Genomic DNA, 12,689 nt, shown 5'->3' with positions numbered 1-12,689 from the left:
AACCACTCCAGATGAGTCAGGAGTTTGAGCGGACAATCTGCCAAAATCAGAATGTCGTCTAAGTAAATAATCAGACGCACACCCCGAGCCCGGAGATGCTCTACGACTGGCCTCAGAAGCTTCGTGAAGCACCAGGGTGCTGACGAGAGGCCGAATGGGAGAACCTGATACTCGTACCAAATTCCTTTTCCAAAGGAATTGGAGGAACCGACGATGAGGAACGAAGACTGAAATCGACAGATATGCGTCCTTGAGGTCCAGACGAACCATCCAATCCCCTTCTCGAAGAAGATCCCTCAACAGATGGATGCCCTCCATCTTGAAGTGTCTGTAAACGACCCCTCCGTTGAAGTCTTTCAGGTTGAGAACAAGGCGCGATCCGCCCCCTTTCTTCTCGACCAGAAACACTGTGCTGACGAACCCCTTGGGATGACGGACAGTGGGAAGAATCGCCTCTTTTTTGAGTAGAACGTCTATTTCCTGTGAAATGAAGTCCTGATCCCGAAAGGAAAAACCTAGGTGAGTGGGAGGGTGGGCCTGATGCTGGGGCTGGTAAAACTCGATTTTGAAACCATGAACAGTTTCCAGCACCCATGCATCGCTGGAGATCATATGCCAATTGTGGAGAAAAAACGCACTCTGCCCCCCAAAACCACATTGCAAGCAGGAATCAGGCTCACCTGAAGTGTTGGAGTCCTGGTAATGGGCTTGCTGACCTCTGGAACGTCCTTTTCCGTAGTAACCTCTCCCCTTGCGAGAGGGGTGGAAATTTGATCTGGAAGAATACCCGGAGTCCTGACCTCCTCCTCGCTGAGATCGAGAACCTCTGTGGGACTGTTGCCGAGAACCTCGGCCGAACGAGCGTCCTCTTTGTCGTCCGGCCTTGGCAAAAACCGGACGCATGGCTCGTCGCAACGAAGCCTGCGCTTTGTCCAATCCACTGAAAGCAGCGACAAACTTTGTTAATTCTTTTAAGAAAGGTTGGCCAAACAGTAGGCCCTGTGCCTCTGGACCCGATTCAGATGTAGAGAGCTCAGCCAATTTTGGATCTAGTTTTAAGAGGATAGAAGGGCGTCTCTCGCAGGATACTGCACAATTGGCGTTACCCAATTGGCAGATCGCCCTCTGCGTCCACTCAATCAATTCATCGGGATCCACGAGAGGCGAAGACTCTTTGGCCAGGAACCCAAGATCCAGTATTTTGGTCAGTGGACCCAGCAAATCAAGTAATTTGTCTTGGCAGGAGCGCCAAGACCTGTCAAGCCCCTTTTTTGGGTCCTTGGCGTATTTTTTCAAATAGGTGACCATCGTCGGGTCAACTTCAGGTGTCTCAGCTAAATGATCTGCAAAATCCGGCCTAGGGCATTCTGAACGAAGCCTGGCCCGAACATCCTTGTCGAAAGGCTGACGTATGTGGCTTGGACATACGCAGCGTCAGCAGGTGAAGGTAACCAGGACGAAGAATGAGGGTGAATAATGTCTGAAGGTTCAAAGGTTAGGACAGGGGGATGCGTAGGAGCATCAACAAAATGCTCTTTGCACACCTTCTTTCTAGGTGGAGGATCATCGTGGTCCGAAGAAGCAGAGGAGTGAATGTCATCGGTGTCAGTATGTTAAGGAGCGGAGGACATACTCACAGAAGACTTGGAAGCATCTGCCGCCAAAGTTTTAGCCAACTTTTTAAAATTAGACCTGTGGGGATTTACAGGAGACTTGTAGGACTTTTTGGAAGCAGGCAACCAACCTTGTTGCTGCGCATATTTGTTCAAATGTCGCTTCAGCGGATTGATGGCACGCACCAGTGCTTTATTGACTTACTGTTGCACACCTTTGTCCAATTCCTCGACCAAATCCTGCTCCAATGAGCCAGAGTCATCCTCCCCATAATAATAGTCATCATCCTCATAGTAATATTCTTCCATGTTACACCAAGTGTAAAGTAATGCCCATAAGATGACTGAGATATTTCTAGAATGCCAAGGGCACAATGCAGGGGGAGTGTGAAGAACCCCACAGCAAGCCAACAGCGCAGGAAGAAACCTGGCCACAAGGTATTCAAATGCAGAGGGAGAAAGCCTGCTGCAACGACAGAAACCACACTCTAGGCAATGCCTATGCACAAAATTACTGCCTAAGCTCTCTGTGAGCAAAGTAGTCACACGGGGTTAATATCCTGACAGACTGTGGGCTTCGACGTCAAGGACAACCTGCAGTTAACCGGCGTAGTGAGAAACACTCGAAAATCCGGAAATAGCTGGCGCGCATGCGCGACACAGCTGCCGTCAGAATAAACACAGAAGCGCTCGCGCTCTCCGCGCGAGTCACTCAGAGCCCCATACTCCCGCTCCACTTCAAGAAATAAGACCCGGGCAGCTGTGGGAGGTGAGCACACGCTCCCGTAGGGCGCGCACGGAAGGAAATGCGCATAAAGGACAAAAACGGCTACGGGACAATAAACTGACAACCGGAGCCGTAGCGCCATACCGAGACGCGCCACACGCCACACAGCGCGATGGAAGCGCTAAGCACAAAGCAACAATAACAGAGCACAACAATGTTGCAAAATCAAGCAAATACAGGTAAGAACAAATAAGCACTTAACTGGCTGCGGAGCAGCAAAGAAAGAGGAAGAAAGACTATCATTAGGACCTTTTATACTGTGTACTCTATGGTTGTTACCCTGGTGGTCATGGGTACTGTAGTTTTTTGGTTACTGTTTATTGGCTGCTGAGCATTTCCTATAAAGAAATGAGATAAGCATAATCGGAGCCTCCTGTCCTGACATAGAATTAACTTCCTATACGAGATACTGGGCTGACAGGGTCTGGGGGGGTCCTGAAATGGGTGAAACTACTATATACAAACCCGACGACCAGAGCACATACAGGGAAGGTTATCTCGCTGGGTCAAAAAGAGGGGCACGTGACGGGGATGCCCCCTATCTCCTATACTGTTTGTCTTGGCCACAGAACATGCTGCGCGAGATCAGGAAGAGATTACTGAGGGCTGATGGTAAGAGAGACACAACACCATATTGCCCTGTACACAGACGACCTTCTGCTCTTTCTCCGGGACACAGAGGAGGACTTGAGAGGGGCTCAGAATATGCTGGGAGGCTTTGGCCGACTCTCGGGATTGAGGGTGAACTGGCAGAAATCAAGACTTTTCCCCATGACAACCAATGTCCTCGTCCTCCATCCCCCGGACGAACTGGGCTGTCTGCAGTGGGATCCCAACTGCGTGGCATACCTGGGAGTGAAAATATATCCCAGAGCCGCCGACCTCATGGAGGGCAAGGTGGGCAGAGCGATACGATTCTTTCCCTCCTTCATGGAGTTTTGGAAGTCCCTACCGCTGTCAGTGGCCGGTAGAGTGTCCCTCCTGAAGATGGTGGCTTTGCCGGGTTTGCTATATCTCTTTAGAACACTCTCGATGTGGATCGCCGGTGCGAAATTTCGAGACCTGGACTCACAGATCATATCCTTTATTTGGGGCTCGGGCCGCAGACTAGTGGCCCTAGCCACGATGCAGCGCTCCACACTGACTGGAGGGCTAGAGGTCCCGGACTTCGAAGCATACTACATTGCGGCGCAGCTTCTCTGGCTGGTCCAATGGCTGGCAATAGGAGGAACCCAGAGAGGGCCTTATACCCGTTCACTCCAACAGCCCCAGAGCTAGTAAAACTATTGGTATTCATATAGCGGAGACCATATGGGGACACTGAAGAGACCAGAGTGGTGGCCCGGTGCTGGGCTAGATATTTACAATGTACCCATTGTAGGATTCCCTACTCTCCTGACTTTCCCCTTGACTTGCTATGACACCTTCCACATGGGGGAGCTGGGCGGGTGTGGATGGAGGGAGGTGGGGGTGAAGGTGATTGGAGATCTCTTTTGGGAATCTGAGATGCTCCCCTTTCATAACTTCCATGCATAATTTGATCTACCCCAAGGACACTTTCTCATGTACAGGGTCCTCCCAACAGCATTTCAGAAGGACTGGGGTGCCGGGTTCACTGAGCCATGAGCACTGGACTGCTATTGATATGTGGCCCTGTCGGCAGATAGGATCAAAATGGTCTCTTGTCTGTATAGGGAAATACGTTACATCCAGAAGCCAATGAAGCAGCTACAGCTTCAGTAGGAAGAGGATTTGGGAACCCCGATCCCAGAGGCGAATTGGGAGACCATAGTGGAGAGGACCCTCATGATTTCGCAGAATGTGGGGTTAAATTAATCATCTATTACACCCTACATAGGGCATATCTTACCCTAGTGTTAATTAGAAGATATTTCTACACAAAGACGGCAGCTTGTCCCAGATGTGGGGAAAGATGTTGGAGGGAGATTCATTTAAGGGGAAAGAGGGCAGGGGGCTGAGTACAGAGCTCTAGGAGCCTGCACGGAATGATCGAGGGAGTGAGTTAGGGACAAAAAGGGCACCTTAATTTGAGCCGGGGTGTCTGGGTACGTTTGCTCTAAAAATAGAGAAAACAGATATTTGAGCCATGGAAACTGAGGCTTAAAGTTAACAGTTTTATTAAGAAGATGCAACTTCAAGAAACTTCAAGATAAAGGCATAAACATTACGAAGTTCTGAATCCAGTGCTTCGCATTCTCAGATAGCCACATGGATCAGTTTGCATTTACTGAATGAAAGCTTGTAAACAGTTAGAGAGTCTGATGATATACTAAAAAAAGCTTAATACATTTTATCAGGGAATACTCACATCTACCTAAAAGTGAGCAATCCTTCAATTACAATTTGAACATTTTAAATGTAAAAAGGATAAAACAAGGTTAAAGGTTAGAAGAGAACATAGCAAATATAACAATTCATAAGGCAGAATATAAAATAGAACAATACAGTTTAAAATATATATCAAGAGCTCTTGGGGACAACTCACTGCCTGTCACCTACATACAGATGAGGAGTAGTCCAACGATGTCTCTGTGAACCCCTTTTTATACTCTTTAAGGCGGTGAGAAGTCTATGGTAACGTCATCTCACGCCACCTCATGCCACTTCTCCTACCTACGTTTTCACAAAGACAAGAAATTTATTTTAAATGTTCTGGTTGATAAAGTGAATTTTAAGAACCAAAAAAGATAACAAGTGGGCACAGCCGTGACTCACAACAATCAAGACAAAACAACAAAGAAATGGCCAAAAGGGCAAAGCGAAAATCTGTCTGTATACTTGTGGTCAGTGCTACAGACTCAATCTCTTAAACATAACCATACCATTGCATCAATTAATGTAGCATTATCATATTGCATATGGGGTTTTTTAGTCGACGACGTTTCGATGCCTTTTTACATTTGTGACATCATCATCAGGACAAGAATTCTCAACATTATTGTTTTGTATAACAGTTATTAACACAATGCCTATTATCGCATTAATGTTGGTTTCCTCGTGGGTTCGGGAATACTGATGGGCAAACGCGGATAGATGTGCTTTCTTTCACATCAAGTCCAGGGCTTCCATCAGGATTGTGTGGAGTTGCCAGGAAAGGAGCGTGATGGCTCAATTTGTGATGGCCGGAGCGCTATGGCGAATGCGGCAGTCCGACCATCTGTGCCCCGAAACACAACAGTAACAACACACAAAAGATAGGCATTATACATTTTTGTACAGCAGACAACCATGATGGCATCCAGTCCAAGTTGAACCAATTAGGAAAAACGTCTGCTTCAGCACCTCTCTCCTCATGAATCTTTTTCCCCAGATTGTCCAAGTCCTTAATGGCCTTTGTAAGTGTTCCATTGTCCGCATCATTGGCCAAAACAAAAGTACAGCAGGACCTCCCCACTTTGGCACATACACCACCATTCATCGCCGTTAACTGATCCAGAACATAACGGTGTTCTAGAACTATGAGTCGCAAAGGTCGTAGTTCTTCTTTCACGGCGTTGAACCCATCACGGGTGTTGTTGATGAGCTGCATCAGCTCGTATTTTGTCACCTGGAGCCAGCGGGCATTGGCTTTCGTCTGGAACAGGGGGATAGAGCCTTCAAAGAAAAGTTCAGCATCGTTGAAAAGGCGGAATTCCTGTGGAATCTCATGAAATGGGCCATCTGAGAAATACTTCTTGACGTTCCTTTTTTAGTGGTGGAGCAGGGTGACATCACCTGTCATCGGGTGGGTATGGATGTGGGAAATGTTTGCTGCTGGAACAAACAGATGCAGTTCATGCATCGTGACGATGGAACACAGTCCTTGCCAGTGGGGAGGCAGCTGCGGATAGATGTGTTCTCCGCAGGCCCAATAGATGTCCATGAGGCTGGAGGTGCCGTACTGAAGGTCCGAATTAAAAAGTGTGTTGCTGCAATTAGTGTTCCAAACCACAGGAACTGTACCGTTACCTAGGAAGCAAAGGAGAGGAGACTTTAGCTTGTATGCTCTTTTTGGTTTGTATGCTGTACCCTCATTGAAAGTGTATCTTCTAGTTTCCTGTGCCCATATCTCAGCACACTCCCTCCCAATATCCTGATTGATATAATGTTTGTGCTCTTGTCCTACAATTGGGCTTCCTAAGGAGGCTGCTTTACATATCAAGTCATGTGGGCCATTCCACTTGCTGTTGAAATAAATATTGGCCTTTAGGTGCAGAATTGGTCTCCACTGACAAGGGCATTTGTATGGTTGGCTTGGTGATGTTCGGGTGAGTGGCATTTTGATGGGGGTGTTGGGAAGGTGAAGTACCCTAGTCTCTTAAAGTGATGTTCCCAGACCTGCATTAAATTGGCAGACACTTCCATACCATGGTAAACCTCCATTCCCCTTTCAAACTCCAATGGATCAGTAACAACAGTAAACATAATATACTTGTCATCCGACTTTGTGGCATTTACAAATGCATCATCTATTTTGGCTGGCTGGAGCTGTATCTGACCATATATGCGGCAAAGAAACAGGTTTAAGAGACATTTGGCGGTGGGCCTTCTTTGGGAAAGATCAATTTATCTGCACCTACAGCGTGAGGAATGTGTGAACACACAAAGCAGGACTCATTTGTGACCTTGCTTCCAACCTCCCTCATGTCCCTGTACCACATGTTGTCTAATAGTGCGTTGTGAACCCCATTATCCTCTGCTGGCTTACCAGGGCGCTGGGAGTGGAAATCAGGCATAGAGTGCTGGTCAAAAGTGTAAACAACTGTGTTTTGGAGATCACTGACCCAGTCTGAGACTGGCAGGCCGGTGCTTTCTTACGTAGAGTACGTGATGTATACCTGACTGGCACTTTCTTGCGACCCATTTTGTATCTAACACTTTGTTTATTTTAGCGGGAACGTTTAGGGGTATCTGGCACAGGGGGATTCAGGGTGAGATCAAGTACCATGTCCCATTCTGTAGAGTCAGCATGGGGTGTGGAAGGTGTCAGTGTGGGCGGTACATGGGTGTCATAACTACTGCTGGTGATTTTCCTAGTTCGCTTGTTACTAGGAAGTGTCTTGGACATGGGGTGGCCTGTGGTGGTGGTAGGTCTAATATTGCTAGCAGCACCTCTCTCTCTCTCTCTGAATGTACTGCAAACCAGTGGAATACAGCTATTGAAACAACAAATGTAACAAAGAAAATAATGGCGACTGTACATATCTCTTTAGATGAAAGTTCGGTATGAGGGGTGGATCTGTTACTGCGTCTCAGTCCATAGACCACCATACGATCTCCATACTCATGTTCTTGGATAGTCAGTGGAAACACGATGCACTCCTCTTGTTCATCCTTTAGATCTCGGATGGTGCGGGGTGGATCCTCTCGTGGCTTTGATGAATCCATGCTCTCCGCTCAGCTATTCAGACAGCAGTGGGTGAAGAGTCAATTACTTGGAACGGTCCTTCAAATTTGGGGTCTCTCCATTTCCGGACTTGTTTCTTTATGAAGATTCGTGTTCCAGGGCAGATGGGTGGAAGTTCATCAGAAATAGGGGCCTTGTTCTTTGTCTTTGATATCTGAATAGAAAGGGACTTAGCAGCATGAGTTAGGGCACACAAATAGTCAAACAGTTCAGCTTTCACAATCTCAGAAGACGTTTCTGTGTCTACTTTAGGTCTGGTGGAGGGAACAACTACATTCATTGATCTGCCACTGACAAGATGGTGAGGTGTGAGGTGATGATCAGAACTGGGAGTATTTCTGAGTGTAAACAGAGTAATGGGAAGGCAATAGAGCCATTTCTTTCCAATTGTGGCACTTGTCTTACTGATTTTGACTTTGAGCAGGCCATTGAGGCGCCCACAAATACCATTGCTTTGTGGATGATAGGCTGAAGTCAGCTTAAGTTTTATTCCTAACATTGTGGTAATTATGTCAAAAATGGCATTTGAGGGGCGTGGCTTGGACAGCCAGCATGGCGGGCGCAGCTTAGTAGAGCTCCGTCCCCGCCGGCCAGTTAGCCGTATATTTATCCTGCTTTCCCCACCCAAATGTGACCCCGAGGGTGGCATCCTGAGTCGGAGATTAGCGGGCCCCCACCGGTGATATTCTGGTGGATTTGGTGCCCCGGGGGCCGGGTGGCAGCGGACGGGAGCGGAGAGGCCTGTGAGGCCAGCAGCAGCCGGGGAGCTCGAGTTTGGCGACCCCGGCCAGAGGAGAGTGGCGGCACCCGGGGCACAGACGGTGAGCGGCGGACCCACATCGGCGGAGGATCACGTTTGACCCAGTGCTGTCTGGAGGTATCTGGGATCCCTACTGGCTGGCACCACCCTTGCCGGTTTGGCCAGCGCACAGCCTTAGCGAAGGGGAGGAGTGGTGCAGTCCGGCCTGAGTGAAGGGGCGATATCGTCGGCGCGGGGCAGCCCTCCCTGCATTGATCCTGAGGTGGGGCCTCCTTGGACGGAGCGGGCGGATCACTGGGGGGCCCCTGACGTCTGCATGCCCTGAGACCCCAACGGAGGTGGCAGTGGGGGGTGCGGCCTACGCCACCAGCAGCAGTCGGGGACCTCGATTTTCGCGAGGCCCGGCAGTAGGCTCGTGCAGGCGCTGGGGTGCCTGGCCCTGGTGGGCATTCGCTGGGAGCCGTTACTGGACTGCTACGGCCCCGGTCACAACATTGGGGGCCCCCCGCTGTCGGAGTGGAGTTCGAGGTGACTGGCCGGCCCTGGATCCAGGTACGCAGGCGGGGTCGGAACATCTGGCCTAGGAGGTGAGGAGGGGGCTGGCACCTGGAGTGCTCCCTCGGGGTGCCATTCGACCCTGGACGTGGTGGCAGACCGTCCCGAGCAGGGTTGGCCGAGCAGCGTCCACAGTGAGGAGGTGTGTGTCGCCCCCCTGGTGTCGGAGTGAGGGGAAGACCAGCGGCAGGGTTATATGTGAAGGGGCCTAGGGCTGGTTACACGGCGGCTGGGACGGGCCGTGGAGATTGTGATAGCGGAGTGGAAGGCCCTGGGGCCCCTGGAACTACTTTGGACTGACTCCCTACTGGAGAGGGGGCTGCTGTCATCGGAGGCCGGTTGCTGTGGTCTTGGCCCTGTGTATATTAGTGATACAGAAAAGGGGGTGGTGCTGAACAGAGTGTCTGAATTCAGCAGACCACTCTTACCCAGTCCAAAGATCAGGGCTTGATCCATCACCGTTATTTATCTCACTGCCCCATCCCAGCTCAGAACCTGGCTATATGCAAATTAGTCTGTCCCTGGCCCAGTGCATCATGGGAACAGGGCAGACCAAACTACCAAGCCAATTCTTCACCAGAAAGGAGACAAGCTACCGGGGACCGGTTTCTGGCATTTCAGCCTCTTCGGCCCGGCTTGCTTGAATCCTGATGGAGCAGTGAGAAAGGGACTCATGTCTGAGTATACCCTGCCACACCTATAGTGGCCAAAAACGATACAGAAAAGGGGGTGGTGATGAACAGAGTGTCTGAATTCAGCAGACCACTCTTACCCAGTCCAAAGATCAGGGCTTGATCCATCACCGTTATTTATCTCACTGCCCCATCCCAGCTCAGAACCTGGCTATATGCAAATTAGTCTGTCCCTGGCCCAGTGCATCATGGGAACAGGGCAGACCAAACTACCAAGCCAATTCTTCACCAGAAAGGAGACAAGCTACCGGGGACCGGTTTCTGGCATTTCAGCCTCTTCGGCCCGGCTTGCTTGAATCCTGATGGAGCAGTGAGAAAGGGACTCATGTCTGAGTATACCCTGCCACACCTATAGTGGCCAAAAACGATACAGAAAAGGGGGTGGTGATGAACAGAGTGTCTGAATTCAGCAGACCACTCTTACCCAGTCCAAAGATCAGGGCTTGATCCATCACCGTTATTTATCTCACTGCCCCATCCCAGCTCAGAACCTGGCTATATGCAAATTAGTCTGTCCCTGGCCCAGTGCATCATGGGAACAGGGCAGACCAAACTACCAAGCCAATTCTTCACCAGAAAAAAAAAAAAAAAACGGTGTTGGATCTAGCCCTGATCTCTTGACTGGGTGAGAGTATTCTGCTTAATTCAGAGACTCTGTCCATCACCACCCCTTGTTGTAAATATTTTTGTCCACCCTAAGCGTGGAAGGGTATACTCAGATGTGAGTCCCTTGCTCATTGCACCATCAGGATTCAAGCAAGCCGGGCCGAAGACGGCTGAAATGCCAGAAACCGGTCCCCGGAAGCTTGTTTCCTTCCCAGTGTAAGAATTGGCTTTTGTAGTCTGGTCTGCCCTGTTCCCATGATGCACTGGGCCAGGGACAGACTAATTTGCATACAGCCAGGTTCTGAAACTGGGATGGTGCAATGAGCTAAAAAACGGTGTTGGATCTAGCCCTGATCTCTTGACTGGGTGAGAGTATTCTGCTTAATTCAGAGACTCTGTCCATCACCACCCCTTGTTGTAAATATTTTTGTCCACCCTAAGCGTGGAAGGGTATACTCAGATGTGAGTCCCTTGCTCATTGCACCATCAGGATTCAAGCAAGCCGGGCCGAAGACGGCTGAAATGCCAGAAACCGGTCCCCGGAAGCTTGTTTCCTTCCCAGTGTAAGAATTGGCTTTTGTAGTCTGGTCTGCCCTGTTCCCATGATGCACTGGGCCAGGGACAGACTAATTTGCATACAGCCAGGTTCTGAAACTGGGATGGTGCAATGAGCTAAAAAACGGTGTTGGATCTAGCCCTGATCTCTTGACTGGGTGAGAGTATTCTGCTTAATTCAGAGACTCTGTCCATCACCACCCCTTGTTGTAAATATCTGTGTATATTAGTGGCTGGTGGTGGAGTAGTGATTTCAAGGGGCTCATAACAACAGTGAATAGTGAGGGGGTGGCCCTCGGATCAGAGTGACCTGACTGGAGACGCTCTTGGCCATAGCAGCAGCGGAGGGGTTCCTTGCCTGACATTTCGGCGGTCAGACCGGGCCGCGGTGGGTTCCTGGGTGGAGTTGTAGGCTACAATCCGGAGGGTTTGGTCGGAGGACTTCTGCGCAGCAGCAGCCGGGCGGCCATGACACGTGGCGCAGGTGGTGGGGGGGCCCCCAGGCATGGACCGATTGATAAATTTACGGGGCCTAGTGAAAGCGCGGGGGCCTCCGGTGGACCTCAAGATGCTGTGCCGGACAATGCGACACTTATGGCGGCCATCACCCAGTCCCGGGACGTTTTGGATGCAAAGATCGGGGCGGTGGGGTCGGATGTTACGCTGCTGCGCCAAGATCTGCGGAACGCGGTCTCCCGCATTACCGAGGCTGAGAAGCGCATCTCTGGGGCAGAGGACGATATTGTAAACCTTAAGCGCAAGGTGGCCAGCCTGGAATCTGTTCAAAAGGGTCTGGCGCTTCGTGTGGAGGATGCGGCAGGGCGCACCAGGCGCAATAACCTTCGCTTTGTTGGTCTGCCAGAGGGCTGTGAGAAGGGCGACATGGAGGGCTTCCTGGTGCGGTGGCTCGAGAGCTGGCTTCCGCCTGACACTTTATCTCGTTGCTTTGTAATTGAGCGGGCGCATAGGGCCCTAATGCAAAAACCGCCAGTGGGGGCACGGCCGCGGCCGGTGATTACTAGGCTCCTCAATTACCACGATAGGGACATGATCCTAAAACAGGCTAGAGCGAAGGAACCATTGCTGTATGGAAATCATAGTATCTTGATCTTTCCGGACTTTACCCGTATGGTACAACAACAACGGCAGTCTTTTACTGCGGCCAAGGCCAGGCTGCGTGATCTGAAAATACAATATGCTCTTCTATATCCGGCCCGTCTGAGGGTCGTGTTTCAGTCCCGCACTCACTTCTTTGACTCCCCGGAGGAGGTGTTTACATGGACAGATGAAATTGTGCCAGTGAGGGTGCACACACCCCCGGGGTTGGACTCAGACTCCTCGCATGGAGGGGCTCAGGCGCGGCCCTCTCGGGAAGCGCGGCGCAAAGACAACTGGAGGTCCAGGTCAAGGCAACGGTCTACGTCGGGCACGGTCTCTGAGAAGGAGACGGGAGCTGCCGAGAAGCAGATGAAGGGCACCTGAAAGCTTCGAGAGACATGTTGTTGGTATCTTGCTTTTGCCCTCTCTGACTGGGGGTCCTGCCCTGGGGTGTCATAGGGCCCCGTCACTATGGGGGTGTAGCGTGTCTGAAGCGCCTGAGTGTTCCTGTGGGTGACTCTGGGGTAACTGGGGTGGGGGGGTACCCGCAGGTGGGGAGGGGTCCCCCTGTAGTGGGCTGGTAGTTGAAGGTTTTTGGGGGGTTGGGTAGTTCTAT

At 50.5% G+C, this 12,689-nt stretch overlaps 1 long non-coding RNA gene across 1 annotated transcript in view; it reads right to left on the bottom strand.

Moving 5' to 3' along the window:
* Positions 1 to 4,528: 4,528 nt before the first annotated feature.
* The window catches only part of LOC144792401 (uncharacterized), a 111,263-nt gene continuing 103,102 nt past the window's right edge, over positions 4,529 to 12,689 (bottom strand). The window contains exon 3 of the long non-coding RNA XR_013602554.1: positions 4,529 to 7,961. This is a non-coding gene — a long non-coding RNA (uncharacterized LOC144792401). The remainder of the gene's footprint in view (positions 7,962 to 12,689) is intronic.

Source organism: Lissotriton helveticus, chromosome 11, assembly GCF_964261635.1.
Source record: "Lissotriton helveticus chromosome 11, aLisHel1.1, whole genome shotgun sequence".
NCBI lineage: Eukaryota > Metazoa > Chordata > Amphibia > Caudata > Salamandridae > Lissotriton > Lissotriton helveticus.
This window is presented reverse-complemented; position numbering and strand designations above follow the sequence as displayed.